Genomic DNA, 23,753 nt, shown 5'->3' with positions numbered 1-23,753 from the left:
TGTTTCATTACAGTTAACGTGAAATTTACTACAGTTTAAACCTATATCTTACATAACAAAAGAATATGTAAGATAAGAAAAGTAATTCTATTTTAGTAAAGAAATTGTGTAGCACAGCTGGCCAAAGTCTGCTAATGCCAATTGGAGGAGATGTAGCTGGAAAAGGCAAAAGTAAGACATTAATTGTTTTGTTCCTCATCTTATTGTTTTTGACTCAGTTCTTCCCTCATCCAAAACTTCTGCTGCAGCCACCAGATCCAATCCCTGTCACACTGCACTCTAAATCGGAGTACCAAGGGAGTTTTCAGTCGACTCTGAGATTCACAACTTACCACTGCAGCTCAATCTCTCTTCAGAAGCCAAACACATAGATTATGGAATTTTCCCTCATGGCCCAGCTAGCAGCTTCACTGTCTTTCACCAGACCTCCACACCTGCAAGAGCCCTGATGTACCCTGGCCCCAGCTTGATGCTCAAGTGACCAGGAGCCAGGACAGAATTGCAGAATACACCGGTTCAGTCCAGATGCAGTCTGTGAGAATCTATTTTACCAGCTTCACATTTGTAAATAGCCAATATAGTAGCCAGGAGTGCAAATTATTTCACTCTCTCCTTTTTTGATGTTGGCATTGTTGTTACTAACACACTATTTCTATCTCTTGATAAAACAGAAATTCTTTCTTATATGTTTGTTCCACTTAACACCCAGGAACATTTGCAGTTGTGGTCAAAATCTCACTTGTGAGATGGTTTAGAAAACACTTATTGTTTTATTGAGGATGGATCTCACTTACTACAACCTTGGAGCTATCACTGTTTGGTGAGCAGTTTGGGAATTACTGATCTAAATGAAATAGGAACATTTTTTAGTAACCACCATAATGGAATAAACAGCAAGTGAGGTGGAGAGAGTCAGTGAAATGATTGAAAATTCATTGGGAAAAGCGTCTTGACAGCTTACCAGAAAAGTCCATTAAAAAACACAACCCTTCAGTTCAGCTACTTCTACACTTGAGGTCTGCAGCCCACATAGATATCTCTTTAATTGTCTTTAAAAACTTTCCAACCATCCACTAAAACCGCTGCTTTTGGTTTTTTGCTATGATTTATTAAATTCTTAGAAAATATTAATTTTTAAAGAAGTTTTTTCTTCTTGTCAGGTTTTTTGGTATGTTTTTCGGATAGTAAAATAAGAGAAACTGGAAAAGTTTTGTATGTTTTGCATACAATAGCCCTGAAATTTTCTCCCCCCCAAATGAGTCTACTGTGATTGAAATGTAGAAGATTGATGTTTGTACTGGAAGAGAAGTGGAGGCTGGTTTGTTATAGCAGTACTTCGACAGACTCACTTGAAATAGAAGTGCAGTACTGCTTTTGCAGCACCACAGCTTGAGTGACTGACAAATCTGTCACAGCACTTCCACTAACAGCAGAGAAAGGCACATATTTCTAAGTAGATAGTTTTCACAGAAACCTTATGCTGCAACCCAATTATTCCCTTCTTACAGAATAAAACTTGTTCTCTGAATATGATTAGTGCCCTTCTGAATGTTTTTTCTGTCTGAAGTTTAATGGCTTCCTTGTCTGTATTTGCAAAATTCCACCACATTAATGACAAATCACATATCTTTGAGCCACTTGACATTTGTATATTATATCCATTTTTATCTGTTTTACTTTGGAGTGGTTAATTCTTTGGCACAATATGTTTTTCATAAATCCTTATGCATTTCCTTCATGACTTATATATACTATATAGACAGGTTTGTGAGTTTTTAATGACTTTGCATAAAACGCTTTTATTTGTGAAAGGACTGACTGAAAAGAAGCATAAGATCAGGAAAAATGAAAAACTGCTGTGTCCTTAAAGTGCAGGTTTGGATTTATGGATGACAGAAGAGATAAAACAGTCCTACTTTTTCTCTGTCTTTAGGCTTGTTCCCTTTTCTCCCCTATTTCAACCAAATCTCACAGCCTTCAAACCCTCCACTTCTCTGACAATTTAGCAATCCCTTGCCAAGAAACTAAGATGGTTTTAAGCTGCTGTACTTTGGGAGTCTGTTGAATCTATTTGCTCTCTTGACTGCTGCTGATGTTGAAAGGAAATTGCACTTTTAAGCAGCTTTTGTTTCATAATTCAGAGGCGGTGGAAAATGAAACAATAAATTAAACAGGTCTGAGACAAACAATAGATCAGAGAGATTACCCATATGGATAAAGAGTGAAAGGAAATGTACTAAAATACTCTGAATGAAAGAATAGAGGTGCTGAAACTTCCATCAGAGTAGTTGAATCTCTTTAGAAATGTAAAAAAAAAACCTGGAAAAAAACTCAAATGACATTTTCCTCTGGATGTAATGAGGAGCAGTAAATGTAAGACATCAGGTATTTTTCATGGTTGCCTGGTTCCACAGCAGCTGATCTGCCTAATAGCTTGCAAAGAAACTTTGGTAGTATTACTCTCCACTCTATAAATACATTTCATATGCATCCAATTTTTTATCAGAGGACATTAAAGCAAAGTGAAAAAAACAGAGGACCTTTTGACTGATCTGAAGCTGAAAGCTCCACCTTGAAACTTCTAAAAACCCAGTTCCTAATTGGCTTTAGAATATAATAACTAAGATTAAGACTATGTAGAGAACGATATTTCATCCTCTGCCTTTTGTTGTATAATTCAAGTTACACGTTTATGGGCAGACTCTGACCTTCCAACCATAAGTGAATCTCTAAAAGTACATAAGAAAGAGGACCTATGGCAGAAGGGCCACAAAATTCAAGTGTTCAAGATGAACAATATAATATGCAGTACAGTACTTACTCTGACAGAGCATTGGCTTAGGCAATGCCTAGAATATAGGAAACATGGAGTAGAATAAAAGGAACCACATTATTTCTTACAGTTTCTGAGTGCTTCTAGCACAGAGGCAAGAAGTATTATGACAACCATGTTAGCACATAGGAGCTCCTCACAGAGTTACAAACAGTGCTCCCACAAAAACTGAGTTGACAGTCCACAAAGAAGCAAGTGAAGCAGCACTTCTCCCAGGCTGGATGATTTTATAGAAATCACTGTGTTGCCACAGGATTTTTAGCTATTTTGAAATTATGTTCTGGACAGTACAACATAATATCTAATAATTCCTTTTATATTTGATAAAATTTATAGTTATATCTTTATAAAAAGTATTTTTCCTACTTTGAAACTATACCAGTGCCTTGAACATTTTATGTTGTACAAATGATAATTTAAGGCAGCAATGAAGAAGGCAAGAGTTTGGGAAACTAAATAAGGTGACTCTGTCCCAAGTCCTGAGGAACTGGGACAGAAAAGTTAAAATCCTGTAGATTACAGACATCCTTCCAGCAGGGTGTTGCATATTCTTTCAACATTAAAATTAAAATAACCCCCCCCCCCAAAAAAAAAAACACTAAAACCAACCAACCAACCAACCAACCACAAAAATACCCACACTAAAACAAAACAAACAAACAAACAAATAAAACCAAAACCAAAACCAAACCAAAACACACAAAAAAAAATCCCAGAAGGAACCAAATCAACCTGAGCAGACTGCTTTAAAAACTGCCCTGTCTGTTCTTTGAGTGACTGTGGCTGTCCGAAACACAACAATAATCTTGCCAGTATTAAGAAATAACACTGGCAAAATGTCCTAAGAACAAAATCTTATGCTTTCAGTTAAACATGTATGGTTTGCAAGTCAAAATCAAGTTTAGAAGAACATTAACAGCTGCAAGTATATTCTCTATGATAAAAACAGAATTAAGTTTGATTAAAAAAAATTGTTGGATTAACTGTAAATGGGGCCACATTTTAAGACAGAGGAAACAATTAGTCTGTTAGCACAGGAGCTTGGAAGCTCATAGACACTACTATCAAGCAAGGGGAATCTCTGAAATCCAAAAGCAATTCTGATTAAAAGAGATTCTGATTAACGGAAAAACAGTATGTTTAACAGAGTATACAAAGGTTGTTTAGAAATGTAAAAAGAGTTTCTAAAAAATTAAAAATCTGACAAAATATCACAACTTAAAAATCACAGGGTAATGTTTTACTCTGGTCTCTACTGAATAGCAGAACCTGGAGGCTATGAAGACACATTATATATACTAAAAGAGAGTCCAGGACAAGCAGGAGAGTTTGTGTTGGTGCTGCAGGAAAAAACAACTCAAATTAAGTCTACATATACCAAGTATGTGGAAAATCATTTTCTCACATCACCATTATTCAGTTTCTATCAAATAGTTTCTTCTGAAAGAAAGACTGACTGTGAATGTCAAAGATGGTTTAATGTTGGGTGCAATATATCTGATGTTACAGTAAAGATCTGCAGATTTAGTGAATACTAATTTAAACAGACTTCAGTAGCACTTATTTAGTTCTTTTATTGAAAGTGAATTTCTGAATTTTCTTTTGTCTCAGAAACCCTGATGTGACAGATTGGTAAATTAAGGAGTAAAAAAGGTTACAGGGTGAGATCTCAAATTTACAATGATTTTTGAGGTACAGGGTGCACAGCGGCTACAGCGAAATACTAGTTGCCACCTTCTGACACTCATCTAACGTGACATAGGGAAAAAGGAGGTCTTTGACATCAGATATTCAGGAAAGAAGAATTCAGAGTGTGCAGAAATGTAAGGAAAAGTAAAACATAGCAACAAGAGCTAGCATACTGTGGGATCCTGGAAACAGTTATGGCTTCAGGGAAATGATGAAATATGAATTTCTAGCAAGCACTGTAGCTGCAGGCAGTAACAGTTGCCTAATGGCTTGCTCACAGCCCTGTAAGGTTGTTATCCCCCCTGGACACATCCCAAGGAGGAAGGGACAACTGCACTTTCACCAGCAAGTAGAAGTTAAAAGAAAAGTGTGCTCAAATTTATTGCATACAGATAGAAGTTGCAGGTAGACAGGTAGGTCCCAAGACATTATAGTGTCAGAAAAAATGAACCAGAGTCTCGATGCAATTCCAAGCGTTGCAGTGCTTAGGATCTAATTTTATAGCACGACCTGTGCCTTTAGACAAAAAAAAATGGTAGCTTGAATACCACAAATGCAGATATCATACAAAAGTTAAGGATGGGAGAGGAGGAGTTAAATCATACAAGTAGGAGATTCAAGACCCTGTCCAAAATCAGATTAAGCATGTACTACATTTTACCTCAGAGATGAGTGAGGTGTAAAACACCTAGGTAGAATTAGAGAGCAATTCAAGTTGCAGGACGAAAATTGTACTTAATTCTCAGTCACTTAATGAAAAAAAAATTGAATAAATACTGATAAATGTTACTACTTTGCTATGTGCCCTTAAAAGAAACCCTGCTGTTTGGACATTTGTAATACAAAGGTTAACACATATAAAGGAGCAAAGGGCTCCTTTTAAAGTCTGTTCTAAAATTTCCCCTACTGTGCTAAGGGAATATGTATGGAAATATTGTTTTCTCATCTAATTCATGGGGTGTTCAGAGGATTAATTAGTTAATGTTTATACAACACTTTAGAGAACAAAAGCATGGTATAAGCACCAAGTCATGTTGTAAGAAGTCACAAGAAGCAGGAAATAAGAAACCTTCATCTCATAAAAGGAAATGTTAGTTATCAACTGTTCCACTCACTTGTCGGGTCTTTCATTCAGGAAGACCATTTTTATGTTCTTCTTTATGTTGCTAAGGGTTACATTTCAACAGCTGTTAACTAGAACCAGTACTAACAGGTCTTCATATCATTATGCAGCTGAATATTACTCAGCTGTACCTTTTGCTTCTTTGCAACGGAGGAAAGAGTAGGGGAAAAGATTGATAAGCAACGTTTTGGTTGTTATCATCCCACTATTGATGTAACCATCCAAAAGTCTAAAATCATAGAATAATAGAATGGTTTGTATTGAAAGGGACCTTAAAGATCATCTAGTTCAAGTCCCCCTGCCATGGGGACCTGCCACGGGGACCTGCCACTAGACCATGTTGCTCAGGACCTCCTCCAACCTGGCCGTGAACTTCCAGGGATGAGGCATCCACAGCTCTACTGGGTAACATGTTCCAGTGTCCCACCACCCTCACAGGAAAGAATTTCTTCTTAATATCTAATCTAAATTTTCCATCTTTTTATTTGAAAATGTTCTCCCCCTTTGCTTTATCACTATGTGTCCAGATAAAAACTAACTCTCCCCCTTTATATATAAGACCACCTTAAGTACTAGAAGGCTGTTATGAAGCCTTCTCTTCTCCAGACTGAACAAGTTCAACTCTCTCAGCCTGTGTTTGTAGTTGAACTGCTCCAGCCCTCTGATCATCTTTGTAGCCCTTCTCTGGACCTGCTCTAACAGGTCCATGTCTTTCTTGTGCTGACGGACCCAGAACTGGACCCCAAGTGAGGTCTCAGGAGAGCAGAGTAGAGGAGTAGAATCACCCCCCTTGACTGCTGACCACTCCTCTTTTGATGCAGCCCAGGATGCAGTTGGCTTTATGCACTGTGAGCACACACTGTTGCCTCATGCCCAGCTTTTTGTCCACGAGAAGTCACAAGTCCTTCTCCGCAGGTAAATAGTAAATAGTGGTAAACAGTAAATACCACATACCAGAAGATCTTTTCAGTGGCACATTCACCATAAGTCAGAACTGCTTATCCTTTAAAAGATCAAGCACTATCTGTTAGCTTCTGAACGTGTTGCTATTTGCCTTTATGGGCACAATAGGTTCAAGCCCCAGAGCTGTGGGTGTTGCAGTAACTACATCTAAGCTTTCTGATCTGTTAGGAAAACCAGATGGTCGGGAAGTCCATTCAAAATTAGATAATGTTTCCAGGTGGTAAAAGGAGAACTTGTCCAAAAAAATCTCAGAAATGAAAGTACATTCCAACTTGGTTTATGCAAAAGGCTAGATTAGATAATTACTGTGGTCCAAACTGGCCACAGATAAGGTATTATGAGAACAGGAACTCTTTCAAGCTCAAGCTCCTCTCCTATGTAAACTGAGGTAAAGGATTCACACCTCTTTCTAGCTTTCTGGGCTTTTTTTTTTTTTTTAAATAAAATATTTCAAGAGATGTCCCTGATTTTTAATCTGCTCACAGTGAGGCTTCACTTTTCAGGTCCAGCGTCTCACTCTCCTGACTCAACTAAATATATTAGTTTAATTTTATATGATAGATAAAAAAAGGTAAAAAAATCATTAACAGCCATCAGTATTCTTTATTCTGCCTCACACTACATACCTTCCCAGTTGCATTTACTACTGGTTAAATTGCAGAATAGAGATTTTATCTATTATGCTCAACCATGCAGCACACATACCTGAAGGAAAGATGAAGTAGACGAGTTTAAAATGCCTTCAGGGTAGTGTTCAGTACCTCTGTTGATATCCCATTGCTTTACTTGTCTCATCAGAGTACCTCAAGTCAAACTGCTTCCTCCACAGGGGATATAAAAATAACCAGCTTTATCTGAAGAAAGTGAAGATCCTTGGGAAAAGAGTAAGATCAAATGGATTTCAGTGAGCTTCCAAGGCTCCTGGACTGGGCTGACTTTTAGTCTGCCTTGGACATCCTGTAAATTTAGTTTAATACATAAAGTGCAGAGCCTCACCTCCCTCAAAAAATTAAATTCCTGAAGAAAAGACATTTCTATCCAGAAATAAAACTGGATTATCTCAGAAACTTGCTATCCTGAAGCTACATCATAAGTTGTTATGAACTGGATCGCTTCAAGAAAAGACAGAATTCAGCAGCAGCATTTATTTTGGTGTTAAATGACTAGACTGTAAATGAATATTTTGGATTAGAGAAAACCCTAAAATAACCTGACTGTCAGACGCATCATGATTTAGTTAATTAACACAAGGGCAAGGCAGCAAAACAGTTAAAGTGTTTTGCTTCAAATCTTACTGCTTGAATTCAAGACTCATTAGGGACTGTCTGAAAGTGCTGCTCCCATTTAAACTGGTTCCAAATAAATATCATCAGGCAGGAGACTTAAATGCTGATCTTTTTACTCCTTTGAGCATAACTGGAAACAGGCACGACTATACTTAACCCAAAATAATTTGTTAGGATGGCTTGCTTAGAGCAGTCTGTAGGTAGCCATAACCCTGGGAACTGTAAATGAGGAATTTCCTTCAAAGCCTCTGTAACTGTAGACTACTCAGTAACTACTGACCTTATGGTAACTATAAGTTACTAAAGGAGGTTGAGTGTTTCCCAAGCTAAGTTTATATATATTCAAAATCTTGTTCTGTGCAGAGGCACTCCTTGGAAATAGTGAATCTTTTCTGGTGTTAGAGATAATATACTTAAGGTCTCTTTCTTCTTTTTCTTTCGATAAAACTGGGCTATCAGTGTTTTACCAGTTTCTAAAACTTAAAATGTTTGCACAGAACAAAAAAAAAAACATGTTGAAAAGGCAACCTTGTCCATCTCCATACACCCTAAGGAAGAGAAATCTCCTAAAAGGATTAATGGTTCCAAATGGCTGTGGGGAAAGCTGTAATCTGCATTTAAATAGAAAGATTCCCAAGTGCCCAAGTATTCATTTTTCTTTCTATAGCAGGAGGCAGAGCATTTTTCATGTGTACATTTTAAAGTTAAAAGGACACTGTGGTGCAGGTCTGTGGTTTATCTCACTAGTACACAGCCAGATGGGTATGCCAGAGTAATGCTGAACATTTGTCCTGAGCAACATCCTAAAAAACAAATATGGGTAGAAGGCAGATTTGTGTGAGGGTTTTATTGTGCAGCTAATGTAGAAAACACACATAATTATACAATACAGTGGAAAGGCCTGGTTTATAGTGATGTCTAAAATTGAAGAAAAATTCTCCAAGCAATATTAGCATAGGTAAGGTAGAGAGCAGTTCTTCAATTAAAACTTTCAGATGCACAGAGTACATAGGCGCATGTGAGTCTCCAGGGGTCATACAATTTTATAGTACTGATGCATCCAATCTGAGAACTATCCATCCCCAGATCCTTCCCAGATCTGTCCCCCTGGCATGCCTCCCTGGAATTGAGTCAGAGGTCTCAAGATCTCTTTCCTCCTTATCTTCCTCCTCTTCACAGCAAACAATGTCTTTGGAGCTCTTCTAGGGTTCCTGGGCATTCAAGGTTGTTCTGGCTACAATGATATCTTATTATTCCAGTCTAGATGTATATCTCCCAAACAGGATGTGCTTACTAGAGTCTTTTCCCTTGAGAAAAACATTAAATAAACCTGAAGAATTTAGAAAATTTTATATGAAGCATGAGAATAAGGTTTAATAACTGTCAACTGCTAAGTGTTAGAAACTGTACACCCATACTAACTGTACACCCATATTTGCTACAAATCTTAAGAATTCCAAGGCGTCAATAGAAGCTCATGTTCAGTGGTAGCACCAAAAAAAGTGTAAATTGGAGTAAAGTCCTGGGCCAAGCTTATCTGACTTGTTGAATCCTGTCCCTTGCTATTACAGATTATTCGTGCCTTCCTCACATAAGAAATGACCACCACAAAATCCCAAAAAAACACCAAAAATGGTAACCATCTGTAAAAAAATAAAATCCATTGAGATTTTACAGTAATATACACCAGAAAAATAAAGCAGAACAAAGTCTGTGCGATCCCTGGTAAAAAGCCTGTGGAGGCCACACAAAATTGATCATACAAAACTCAAGGGATTTAAAGGGAAATGAGCAGATTTCCCTGAGTATGTAAAATCCCTCACTGCGCTGCTGATGAGTTAATATTCAGATAACTATGTCAGATGAAATTACTTAACTAGAGCTCTAATTATTTTCCAACCATTTAGGAAAAAAAAAAGTAATTCACTTTGGATAAACAGGTGATTCTATCAGTCGCTGACAGTTATATGGAGGGTGGCATATTTAAGTGTTTATACTTTTGCATCGCTTTATATTCACACCCACATTCAGATTGAATATGTGACATATTTAATGCTCAGTTCTGAAAGATACTTAATCACATGAGTAATCCCATAAGGTTACATGAGGAAATGTTTGTGGTTTAGAGACCCATCTAGACTTCATTCATATTATGTGAATTTCTACTCTGACCCAAAATGGCTCAGGTCCCATGTGTTATATGTTTCATGTTTGGGCAAATCATTAGGGTCCTGTGTAGAGTAAGAGGTTACAGTTCTTCTCTTTGATGCAAGGAATCTCAGACAGCTGATGGAAAGTGAAACAGCTTTTACAGGTATTCTCTGCATGGAAAATACCTGTAACCCTCCTACTTAATGCTTTCTTCTGTAAGGTGAGAGATGTGGAGAGAAAAAGCATGTAAGTAACTTGTCTCTCTTTTTAACCAGACTGTAGGAAATACCTGTTACTGTTACATTTGGTATGGATCCTCAATGCTTACCTTTCAGTTTGGACCACTTTGGAGGGAAAGTGTCTTAATTGCAAGCTAGGGACCTAAACTGCAGGAATACAAAAGGCTGAAGCTTTTTTAATATATGTTTGCATACACAGTGGCAACCTCTCAGTAAACAAACCAACCAAAACTGAGACATCTTCAGTATTTAGATATCTATTGGACATGCAAGGAGTTTCTGGCTCACAGGTGCCTAAATTGTTCTTAAGGCAACTGCATCTCTTTTGGATCCAGCCTTGTTCTGTTTCTGCTGGGCACTGCCCAGAAGGCTTTTAGAAGATATATTGCAGAAATGCTACCAATTCTGGCTCCCCCCTAGGACTGGTTTCACTAGCTGCAAAAGTATTCACAAAATATTTGGCCAAAACAGTTTGGTAGGAATCATCCAAAGTTACTATATTGTGAAACATAACCTACTTCTATGCCTTAATTTATATGAAAGTCTAGCTATGTAGAATTTAAGTTTTTCCTTCTGTTCGTTTAAAGTACAGCATTAATGAAAATATAATTAAAGACTTAGTCCACTCTTTCCTCTTTCTCATCGTTGTATTGAACTTGGTTTTGGTGATTGCTAAAATATTTAAAATCATTAAAGTACTTAGCACTTTATTAACATACACCTGTTTTTTCCAAACTTCTAAGAGCCTGAAGGAGAGGCATGTAGTGAGATGAATTTTAGGTACATATTCATACCAAACCCCAGGCCCACAGCTGTGTTTTGAGCACAACTTGGTCAAAATCCCTCTGCAACTGAGCTTTTTGCTCATATATATGTTGAGGCAATTGCAGCAATTAGACCCAAATATTCTTGTGGACTCATGTGGACTTCAGTGCTGTTTTCATATATCTTGTGCTGAAAATTGAAGCTTTTGGGCACACTCTCAGGCGTAGAAGAGTTTATGCTCCAAATACATAATAACTGTTGACAAGTAAGTGTTTAAATATTAAAAATTCTAAAATACATGATGTTCGTATCCATACTAATGAAGGATGTTGGTTTTCATACAGAGAATAATGTGCAAGTTTAATGGCAATTAGGTGAGATATGAAATTAAAATCAGTATTAAACTAACACTCCCTTCCTGGCCCACCTCCAGGCTGTAGAGTACAGAGGCTCTATTTGGGCATTCAAGATACAGCAGCCCCAAACTTAGATCCCTCATTAATACAGTCCATGACTTCTGCCTGAGCCACATGAGGGCACACATTCTTCCCTTCATTCCTCCACTGCTTACAAATTTCTCCTTTTTGTCTGACAATAAAGAAAAATGCTTAAAATGGAAACAATGGCACAAGAGTAGAAAAACAATAGCTGAGGACTGCAAGGATGGCATCAGCCCAAAGTTTGGGACAGATTTTATTTTACTGTAGGTGAATAACCAACAGTGTTTATTTAAAAATCATCTTGACTTCAGACCACTCTAGGTATAAAATTCCGATACACACACCTCTGCCTTGGGTGAGCTGATCAGTAATACTTATTTACCTATCTCGCTGTCCTTGTTACAGGCTCCTCATGTTTACCATAATATAATTCCATTTGGTTGTCAGATCACTGATTTCTCTATCGTGATCAGAGTACACTCGGAAAGTTTTAACTTTGAAGGTTATTTTGCTTTTTCCAAAGCAAATTTTATTTAAGAACTGACTCAGTTCAGAGCCTAGCAAGGCAATATAGCAGTGATGAAGGTGCCAGCTTTAAGTCATGCTGTATATTTGGGTGACCTCTGAGACTTTTTTTTTAACTGAGGTCAGTTCACTGTGCCTCAAAGCCCTGGGAAAAGACTGCCGTATGTCAGATTGCCCTAGTGGCTCTCTGAGCCATGTGGGAAAAAGAAATTCAAGAATCAATGGAGAAGGCAGCCACTTTAGACAGGGTCATCTGACAGTGAATGAGTCTGATGCTATTGCTGCAGAGGAACATGGGTAGTAGTATACTCTTTCTTTGGTTGCAGTATCCAGAACATGAAAACTTTTGTAAATTACATCAACAATCTTAGCAAATTGAACATGTTTTACACCTGTGAAGGGTCATTTTGATATTCCACCATGACATATCAATAGCTGAATTCTTCCCAGATGTGGCTGATAGCCTGTTCCATGAGCAACATGAGTATAATTGCTGAATTCTGTGTGTTGTACACTCCTGAGTTTAGTAAACCCCAACTAACCTTAGCAGTTTGTTAAAAGCACTTTTTACCACAGCTTGTGTTACAGATTTCTTTAAAACATTTTATTGGTATCAGACTGCAAGTCTCCAATAGGTGTAAGGAATTCTGTATTTTAAACTTCGGTATCTGAATCCATGACTCAGTATGATCTCTTGGAAAAGGAAGTTTTATCTAAGTTAGAAACATGCATGTTTTGTAACTCAGATAACTTCTTATGAAAAAGTGATATATTTTTATTGTATAGGGGATGCTGCTAGCTTGTAAGTGACTCATAATGCTCAGTGATTCAATGCCTGCTATGTACTTAAAATGTTTTGTAGACTACTTCATTGTGTTTGCCTGAGAAGTGAAAATTATTATAAAAATGTAAGTTGCAGTAATAGTGTTATTGTAAGACATTTTTGCCAACCACAATGAATGATTTCTAAATGCCACAGTGTGATTAAGCTGTAAGGCACAACAGGTTATATTACAGTACAAAGCCCTAGGTTTGCTGAAATTATCATTCAGTAGCTCACCTGGTAGTATCTCTGGGAGATTATAACATGACAACTTTACTGTTTTTTAAAAATGAAAAAATGAAGTCATTAAAAAGCATTTTCTCCCAGATAAGTGAAATGCCTTCCATCACCCCACATGCAGTCATTAGGTCTAATGTGCTTTTTTGCAGAAATATTTCAAAATGATCCAGGATTCCCTTCTTTGCTATTGTGGCAAAGGGAAGATTTGTTTCACGAATCTTATTTCTCTCTGAACGAAGGATGTATGCACAATTACCCAACGTATCCAATTTCCAGTTTCTCTAAAACTGCATTACCAACAGACCCACTATGTTTTCTAAAATGTTTTCCTCCAAATCTCTTGCTATTTCTGTCCATAAGTTTTCCTTCCATATTTCTTCCTTCCAAGAACAAATAATACCAGAGACCTCACTAACTCATTGCCCTGTAGTATTGTTGATTACTCAGGAGTTATTTTCAGTGGAGATGCCTTTGAAAACCTATAATGTAAGGTCAACTAAGTGTTTATCAGAATATATTTTTTAATTAAGCAATGCGATTGCTTAATTAAATTCCCCTTGGTTTGGGGAATACACACTTCTAGAAGAAGATACAAACTACATTTGAATGTTGATCGCATACATGCCACAGTGATTCCAGCCCAGCAAAGACCTTTGTAGGGCGTAGGTAATAGCTCAAGAGCGTAACCAGAAAACGTGATTAAAAGCAGGTAAGGTCTGTCCATGTAGCCCAGTCACTGGGCTCTTTTCTGATCAAGACACACTGCCTGTAAGTCCAACTCTCCAGCACAGTACAAGAACATTTGGTTCAGATTTCACCAGTGAACCTCAGGAATAGAAAAGCTTTTTACCTCTTCCCTCTGCTTCAACATTGAAGGGCTGCTGGTTCTGAGGTGAGTAAAGACCTAAGGTCTTGTGGACTAGTGTACAGCCCAGAGAAGACTCTGATGTCATTTTTGCAGCCTCCGGGGGAGAATACTTGACCCTCATTAGCCCTGTAAAAAGCAACTGTCCTCTTGGTAGCTCTACCATGAAACATCTGCCTTCTCTGTAGCGTCCAGTGCCCTGGAGAGATGCCAAGAGATTTGTCTCATAAGAAAAATGTAAAAATAATCTATTTAAAGCAAAGGAAATGATAGTTAAAAGTAAAGGCAAGCTTAGTAGCAGCATGTAAGGATGTCAAGAGCTAAGGCACACAGGAAGCAGGTTTGGAGCCTTTCATTAAACCTTCTTAACAGGTTATAGTACATCAGACCTATCCAGTTCTGCACAGGTGAGATAAGCCACAGTGCTGTTGTAGTTTCCCCATCATTTCTTTTTGATAATGTCCAACTTTTCAGCATGCCTGCACATCAACTTTTAAATAGGCTGCAAGCTCTTAAAGAACAGGTTAGAGCAATGTGTGTGTCTGTAGTTTGTCTAACATCAAAAAGATCTTTGGGGGCCGGTATCTTGTATAATGAATACTCATTGCAGAGGCAGGAGTGTAGCACCTCTGTGGGCCCTTGGAAAAAAGTCCTAGCTGGGTTCAATGAACAGGGATTTCTTCAACCTGTATGCAGGGTTGGAAAGTAAGTCCTCTACAGTAGTTACACCTTCTAAACTCAATTGTATATAGCTACAGTAGGAAAAATAAAAGAAATAACAGACTAGATACTGGAAATGGTTCTGTCTTTAAATACAGTTGAGGAGTGGTATTGTTTACCCTTAATGGGTTTTGCTACAGGTAAACCCATAGTGTTAAAAATTTATCACTACTTTTCATGGTACAGACGGCAAGAGCTTATCCTCAAGCTGTTGTCAGAATGGATCATAATTGTGGTTGAGTGTTTTCATAATGCTTCATGGGTGACAACACAAACACTATATCCATCTGACTTTTATTTCTGCTTCTTTCTTCATTTAAAGGTGTTAAACCATTTGCGAAATCCCTAAACCATACCCTACAATTTAACTTTTCATTTTATATGGAGAATTGTCCAATTTGAATAAAATGAAAATAATTCTCTGATATAAAGCAATAGCATATTCTGGAACTTAATACATGTGTGAAAATTAATTTGAGGTTTGTGGGGGTTTTTTTTGCTTTTTTGGGGGTGGTTTTTTTGGTCTCATTGTAGCTTACATGCTGTTGCTAGAAAATTAAATTAAGATCATTTTCCACTATATAGTGTATTCCAATCCTGATTTTAGAAAAATACAGTTTACAGACATTGGACTATATCACCATGTAGAGTTGACTTTGAACATTTTGAGAAACAGTACCTTTTCACATTTTATTGTGGCACCCAAATCTGAGTGAATTATTTGTTTTGATGCAAAAGGCTGTAAGAAGAAAGGAGCTACCATAATTTTCATGACATATATTTAGCTAGTAAATGGAAGTATTTAATACAGTACACCATTCCCTCTCCTTAGTGTTACAAAATTAGCTAGTTTGGTTAGATGAAAGTGACAGATAAGTGAAAGATAAGTGTGCTGTAGCTCTCCCAGCCTCACAGTACTGAGACCTGGAAATAACATGTTCCTTTTTTTTCAGCTGTCCTCTGCCAACAGAGACCTCTTCAATTTACCACGTTCTCAAGCAGTTTAGCAGACTAATTTTTAAATGATTCACTGCTGGAGTTTCTACTGCTTCCCTCTAGAGACTTTATCACTCTGATAGATGTCACTGTTAGAAAGTGCAGCAGCAGCCAGGCTCAAATAGCTTTTGTCCAGGTTCATCTCAATATTACTTCATAGGCTACATTACAGAAATCCCGCTCCTCCTTGGCCGCCACATTACTCTTAGTTGCATTATTATAGTCTTTTGAAACTCACATCAGGACTGAGGTGTCCTTGAACCATCCTTTAAGTACAAATGCTTTAAAAACTATTGTTTCTACCTTGCCAGTTTGCAATCTCTTCAGAAAGTGAAATACAAAGTACTAAGCAGACAGAGGTAATATGAAAAGAAGCTTATGCAAATGTCTTGGTACTTATGAGTAGACAAGTGCACTGACATTTAACCTACCTTTTCCTTCTTATTTATGTTATTTTCTCACCAGTCATCACAGGTTTGTTGTAAATAAGTCAGAAAAAGTTACCAAGTCTGATTAGGGTCTTACACAATGTCATTTCTATAACCTCAGATGCTGGGTTTTGTAAACATTTTTTACTTGTACAAAACTACACAAACATACTCATGGTATATCACACAATACTATCTGGAAAAAACAGAGGAGCCCAAATTACCCACTGGAATCCAACAAGAAGCACACTTACAGGCTTCTCGGCAAAAATCTTGGCCCAATATACACTTGTCAAAAAAGCTAAGGTGGTAGAATGTACACAGAAATTTGGCAAAAATCAGATGAAATTATAGAATAATGTTCAAGACCAGTGATGTCTCCTTATTTAGAATAGAGGATTCAGGTCACAGGGCCTGGATGAAGGAAGCTGAAGAATTAAGGAGAAAGGAGAAATCATATGTTCAAGATAAAAAAAGACTGGAAAAAGGCAAACAAGAATAGGATATTTAAACTTGTAATAAGATGGATAAAACAAGACACAAGAAATGAGTGAAAAATTGTATCAGGTATAATTGTTTTCAGCCAGAGGATATGAAGGATAAGGGATTATTATAAAGAATCAAATGGTCCTACAGCACTCAAAAATATGTTCCAATTTAAAATTAATAAATTCTTCTTCACATTTAGCCACACATACCTGACCTTCAAGATGAATTATAGTCTGTAAAAATCTCAAAACAAGCACTGAGATATAAAACATGGCTTTGTCACTCTTATCATGGATGCATGTTTTACACTTTCAGTAGAAAATAAGGGATGAAGTGAAAAATATTCTGAATACAGGTTTATCAATCCACAGGGGTGGTTTAGGCTCAACTGTCCATCTTCCATGTTTTTCCATGCTTCACTAATTTTATTTTTTTTTGTAAACAAAAGAGTTTAATAAAAACTAGAAAGAACAGATGAAATGGTTGATTTTAATTCACCAGATGTATAATGCTTTATGCTGATTCTCTCAGGATAACAAGAGAAGAAATTTGTCAGCCTGTTTTATCTAATTAACCAGCAGATCATGCACAGCAACTAGGACGAGGGTCAGTATTGTTGCCACCTGCCTGGGAAAAGCTGTCCCAGTGACCTGACTGCTGGCACTCTAGGGCAGAATGATGATGGCTTCTCAAACTCTCTTACTGTGGCTCTTTAACTACACATAAAATTATTAAAGATTCATTGCACACAGATATTTCACCTCCCTAGCAAGTACTCTACCTGCCAGGATGAAGCACCATTCCCAGGCACTCTCTGACCTGATTAATATTTAAAATATTTTATTCAAAATCAAATAGCTCCAACAAGTAAGATCAAGGAAGACCTGCTCATATGACCCTAGGAATACATTACTGTGTCCCTCTCCTAGGGGCTTGGGATCTCTTTACATTCCCTGCTCACAATGAGCCATGAGCAAATCTAAGACGGTGACTCTTTCACAGATGTCCTAGCTACCAGTTTGTGGAGTCATTGATATTCATTTCAACCACTTTTGCACAAGAATGTCAATACTTTATACACAGTGGAATAAGATCAAGGGGATGGTGAGGGCACTTCAATCAGATCAGTGCTCCCATGAGGCACAGAAAGTAAATCAGAGGGTGTACAGAAGAGTTTGGGCTGATAGAACCAGCAACACTGTGGGTTTGCACTGAAGATAAAACAAAAAGATTCTGTTTTTCTCAAACTACCAGATAATTTCTTCCCTAGCTCTGTCCTGTACACCCATCTCTAGGGGTAAGAGTTCAGGCTTCAGGCTCAGTTCTTGGTGACACCACTGATCCCCAAGTGCCTGTTCTACACCCTTGTCTGATTGCAACTGAGCTGAGAACCAGGCAACATTTAGTACAAGCCACAACCAGCCCCAGTCAGTTGCTATTTCCCTACAGAAAGCAGCACTTGATCCAAAGTCTACTGAATTCAATGCAAAGACAGCTGTCATTTGGATCCAAATAAGAGAATGTTTATGGAAATAATGTTCGATTTCGAGGTTTCATTTTCCAAAGGCAAATAACTAAAATACAAATACTTCAGAGTGAAAAATAGTGATTTTGACATTATAGTGAACCAAATCAAGCAGAAACCATTCCAAATGACAAGGTTTTCTCTTCGCTGCGATGCTCAGAGTCCTTTGCCTGTTAAAGTTGCAGGAACAATTCAGTCACCATCATCCTTATACCAAACCATATATGTGGGCTTTTAGACACTTCTTGAAAAGTCACTAATTTGAATGTTATTTGTATTACAGCTGTTTCAACTCCAAGTTTTTACAGGAAATATAAACATAAACATATTTAAAAATTAATTATTTATCACAACAATAATTTTAGAGGTACTTATTGCTATGTTCTACTGAAGCATTTTTGCAAAGTTTACAGAAGGGACAGTCTGCCTAGTTTTTAAAACATGATTTGGTCCTGAAAGATAAAGCTGAATTTCATTTGAGTCTGGCGTGAAGAAGCCACAAAAAAAAGAAAATTAAAACATCTCTATTCCTGCCATTTTACATTCAGAAAAGAACCATGGATAATTATGTTCTTATGTACCTAAGGTGTTGTCAATACCCAAATATTGTTTTGCCTTAATGGATAGACACCTGCAGCAATTGCACTGACTGCTTCCAGGTGAGAGAGAGAAATTCTCTTCTCAAACCCTTGCCTGTTCATACACTGCTTTCATCATTAAATAACCTCCTCTGTTTCTCTGTCTAGGAGAGTAACACTATGTTGTAAACCAATGGTTACTTTATTACCCTATTTTAATTGGGATTCCTTTCTGAATTTATTTCAGCCTTAATATTCAGTTAGCATATTATAGCATGATTCATATATGGAAGATTTTTATCTATGGTATGTAGAAGATATAAGGTTGAGATATATTGTTAACAAATACTGCTTAGGTTGTGCCTCAGCAGAAATTACTGTTCCTATCCACTTTAGACTGCCTAAGATTCTAAGGAATAGTTGCTGAATTTGGTTCATCCCTAGCCTTATCTGTGAGGACAAAAGGATTTGAAGCATCCTGTTACTCCTCAGTGTATTCCAAGCACCACCTGTATAAATAATTTCTCTTTGGTCTAATATTTTGCAGATGCAGAGCAAAAACATGTAGCCTGAGATAGCTGAATTCATTTCATAGCATTTTACAGTTTGGAATATACAGGCCATTGGTTTCTTTTGATGCACACAGGTTGAAATGCAATGTATTGTAAGAACAAAAATGTAGCCTGGATAATATTAAAATAAACTATTACATCACAGATCCAGGCAAAATGAGTTTCAACAAAGAGCACTAATCAAAATGTGCATCTCTGGGTTAATTAGTGATCCTGTCATGTGCGTTACTCTGACGTTAAAATTTCTTGCTAACGTCAGTTATAAACAGTGATGCCATATTCAAAACTGCTCTAAGTGATAAATTTTTCTCCTTCAGTTTCTAGATAAGGTTTTTGCAAGCATGCCTCACAGCAAAATCACAAGCTGGATTTCACTGCTAGAGCTTTTGCTCCCAAACTCATTTATTAGCCCACATATAAATGCTTGCATGAAAAGGAGCTGACAGCACAGTGAGGCGTGAATTTCAAGTATATTCCAGCTCAAAGGTCAGAAGCAAATTTCCTATTTGAGTAGCAATTATAAATAGTCATCAGAGGTGAAATAGAATTGACATGCTGGGTTATGTTGTGTTTCCTGTTGATTTTGAAAGGTTAACGTTCTGAACAAAAGAAGAAAAACCCCTATTCCATCTCTTAAAAAAATGGCAAAAATGGGATAACAGAGCACTTTTTTTTTCCAAGAGAGTTATTCACAGACTCAGAGATTTAGGGCCAGAAGGATAGTCCAAGGACACCTTTCTATTCATATGCTATTGCTTTTTGTCTTCCCTGTCAGTTACCTCAATATATGTTTCACACCCCAAAGAAATACACTGTAGAGACTGAGCAGCAGATGGTTGCCGATGTGTACCCTGGGGTCCTCATCATCTATAGGATGTTGAGGCTGTACAAAATTTCTGTCCTGAAAGCCTCCTTTCAAATTAGCCAAATCCAAGGTGTCAAGAGGGAAGGACCTCTAGAACCATAGATTTCCAAGAGTATGCATCGCTCATCCAGGACATGACTTCAGGTAATTACCCAAATTCAATTGTTTATTTATGTGGTTTTTTTCTCCATCCATATGTCCCACTTGATTTGGTAACTCTCATCAGTACCTTTCTTTGGATAATATATCACCCACAATACTTTTGGTGTCACTTCTGTCCTTCTTTCCCATATATCCTCCCTCACCAGAAATATACCCAGTTTCATGACTGTAATACCTGAACTCAATAATTATTGCTGGACAGAAACTAATGATAAAAACTACTTTCTTATTTCCAGTATATTTTTCGTAACTGTAATGCTGGGGTCTGAAGAACAGGCCCTGAGCTGAAGTTGACCTACAGATGAATCTTCCAACCTAATAATATATTTAGCCTAGTATTATATTTAGTCATATATATGCTTATTAACCAAGATGCTATATAATCCTTAGTAATGCTTTAAGAACATACATTTATGCTTGTTAGCACAGCATAGTGTTAATAATTAGTAAGGCTTATATGTGTTACAAACATGTCTTTCTTTTTAGCCAAAGCCGTTGGAGCAGTAGGCCTCACATAACCACAGCTGGTTCATATTTGAGATATTAATGTATCCATAGTACTGTATCTAGAGACTAGTCAAGGCCATGGGGATATTTGACAGTAGTTAGTCCAAACTGACTCCCTGATTTTCCTGAGTCCTGGTCAGTCTTCAGGGGAAAACCAAGAAGAGAAGAAAGACAGATTATTTTCGGCACCAATCGAGTGATGTAAGTTGGTTTGTTTAAAACTATATGAGCTGGACCTTCTCATAGCAAAGATGGGGGCTTCACCCTACGAATGGACACACTGCGTAGGATTTCCCTGATACTAGGAACAGGTTCTCCACACCTCTGCTGTGATCAGGGCCTCCCCAGCTGATGCAGATCTGGATGATGGTAATGTATTATAGGGTTACTCTCTCTTAATCACTATAGACACTTTTGTAGTAATAATTAGATGTATTGCTAAATGTATTCTTTCAGAAGCCACTGCTTTTGTAATTCTCTACTGTTTTGCACTGCAGTAAATTTATACACTTATTCTTTAAAGTTGGTGTCTGTGTTCCTTCAATCCATCCTTGTTCCCAGGACAAAACAGATTGGCAACACAGTAGTGTTTTACCAGTTTTCAGCAAGAATACTTAGGAATATGTACAGCCCTGAAGGGATAAAAAGACTCAGCACTGGGGCTTCTATCTAGAGTGAAAATCCTCATGACTGTGAAATGTTTCATTAAAGAGCTGCTGCAACTGTTCCGTACTTTGGCATTTGGCATAGATAGAAGCCTTTTGCTTAAGATGACTTTGCACAGACCAACTACGAAACATATCATTATAAATTAAATTACTTTGATAAGTAACAGTCCTCACAGCTACTTTGTCGTAATACTGTCAGTGAGAGTGTCTGAATATGAAGTTTATCTAGGTGACATCATCAAGAAGCCAAAGAAGGAAATTAAACATGTCCTAGGTCATTTCTTCTGAACAAGCTTTATGTGAAAGATGATAAACAGAGCTCTGTATTTTCCACGGGAGGTTGCAGCAGCAGCAGTGCTGACAGGCTCTAGGATTTTTGCCAAGGTATTTATTTACTTGTTGTGTCATGACAAATATTAACCCACAATCTGAAGTCTCAACAAGCAGCAAGACCTCAGAGGGCCTGGTACAGAGGATCTTGCTGTGTCTGTGTCTCCTCTCCATGGGGAATGAGGTGTTCGTGTGTTTCATCAATTTCTTGACCGCCTGGATTTATTCGCCATGGAGATGAAAACATGTGCTTTTGCCAATGCAAAACTCAAGAGTTTTTCCCAAGACTGTCAAGTTTTTGCAATGCTCCATACTTATGAACAAGTCAAAACCAAAGCATTTTTAACAACAGCAAAACATGTTTTAAATATTGAATGACTGTGTTTGGGAGGAGTATTAGCTTGGTTCTTTGTGTGCCAGAAAATGGCTTCTGTCAGACATTTGCTGACTAGAAAACAAAACAAAATTTTACAGTTTATTGGTAAAACTGTGTAAATTACTACCTAATGAAATGGTTACAGACTGGTGACTGCAGACGTTATCGTTTATGGAGAAAAGCTTTGCAGGTTACAAGAGTGATCATAAATAATAAGAACTATGAAATACATAATGAAAAAAAAATTATTATATCCATTTAGGAAAATTTACCACTTTGGTTTGTGTAATCACTGCAAATGCTTTCACTTGAATGATAAAAGTGTATTTTTGCATGTAAGTTATTAGCCAGTGCAAATAATACATTGTTCCCTTTGCACTCGGAATTTGAACAGTACTCATAGCAATATTAGGAAGACACCAGCACTAGGCAAGTAAGCTTCTGAATAAATCACAGCAGAAATGTGAATAAGCCTGTGAGATGAGAGTGCCTACTTAAACTATCACTGAAAGAATATGAAAGTCTCTAGATCCAAATAATTTGTTCAATTTTGTGTACTCAACACACTTGGTTATGTAGCAATAATTGAAACATTAAGTGTGGCTTTTTTGCCCACATTTGATTAAATTGCCTCCCTTAGTCACCTCAGTGATAGCTTGGTGATACTCTGTGCTGCCCTATTCACAAAAAGAGCCAGGTCACTCTATTCTATTCCATGGTCCTTTGATTCTCAACTCTGGGAGAACAAAATCACCTCGAGATGACATTTTCTGAGCCTGATTCCCCACTGTTTCACCAGTGCTGTAACAGGAAGAAGGAATCAGATCTATTGTCTTCCAAGCAGAAATTTTATTCCCAGTCCTTCATAGTAAAAGCCACTACAGCTTTTGAAGGAGCTGCCTCTGTGTCCTAAATGAACACAAAACATGACACATAAACTAATGCTTGGAAAAAAAAGTGAGATTTGGACAATGAAATCTGTTTTGTAGTGCGTGTGATTGGAAAGAGACCAGGACAAGAAATCAAAAAACAGCACTATTAGGTCTACAGAATTCATGGTGCAATTTTGCTAGGCTAAACATAGAGGCTTTACACTATGGAACACAATATGAAAAGGCACCAGTCTGCATCCATAAATCTACCTGAAGAACAGTATTCAGTCTTAGAGCTAGCCTGGATGTTAATCTGCAAGCAACATGGACTCATATCTGGAGTGAATACAGAAAAGTATGTGGGCGAAGGAGGCTGCTGCTCTCACCAAGGGTCAGCAGGATAGCCTTGCTGTCCTCCTCATTACCTCTGCCTGTTAATGCTGGAAGGGAAGTGAAGGCTATGAAATAACAGGGAAGTGGGAGTAACCGCATTCAGAAACAAAACCTTTGTTGCCAAATGTCTGTTGACATTGTTTTTGTATTCATAGGAAAGCTAATGGCAGAAGAAAATTTTAACTTTCCACTGGCAGCAAAATGCAATTGAAGATTATCATATCTCCAACCGTTTTCACAACGTGCACCACTGTTTTGCTGAAATTTGCCTGAAATTCAATATGTACTGTTGTATTGGTCTTCTCCAGACCTCACCAGGTTTGATGCCAG

Source organism: Corapipo altera, unplaced genomic scaffold (assembly GCF_003945725.1).
Source record: "Corapipo altera isolate COAL_440 unplaced genomic scaffold, ASM394572v1 2b, whole genome shotgun sequence".
Lineage (NCBI taxonomy): Eukaryota > Metazoa > Chordata > Aves > Passeriformes > Pipridae > Corapipo > Corapipo altera.
Note: the sequence above shows the minus strand (reverse complement) of the source record.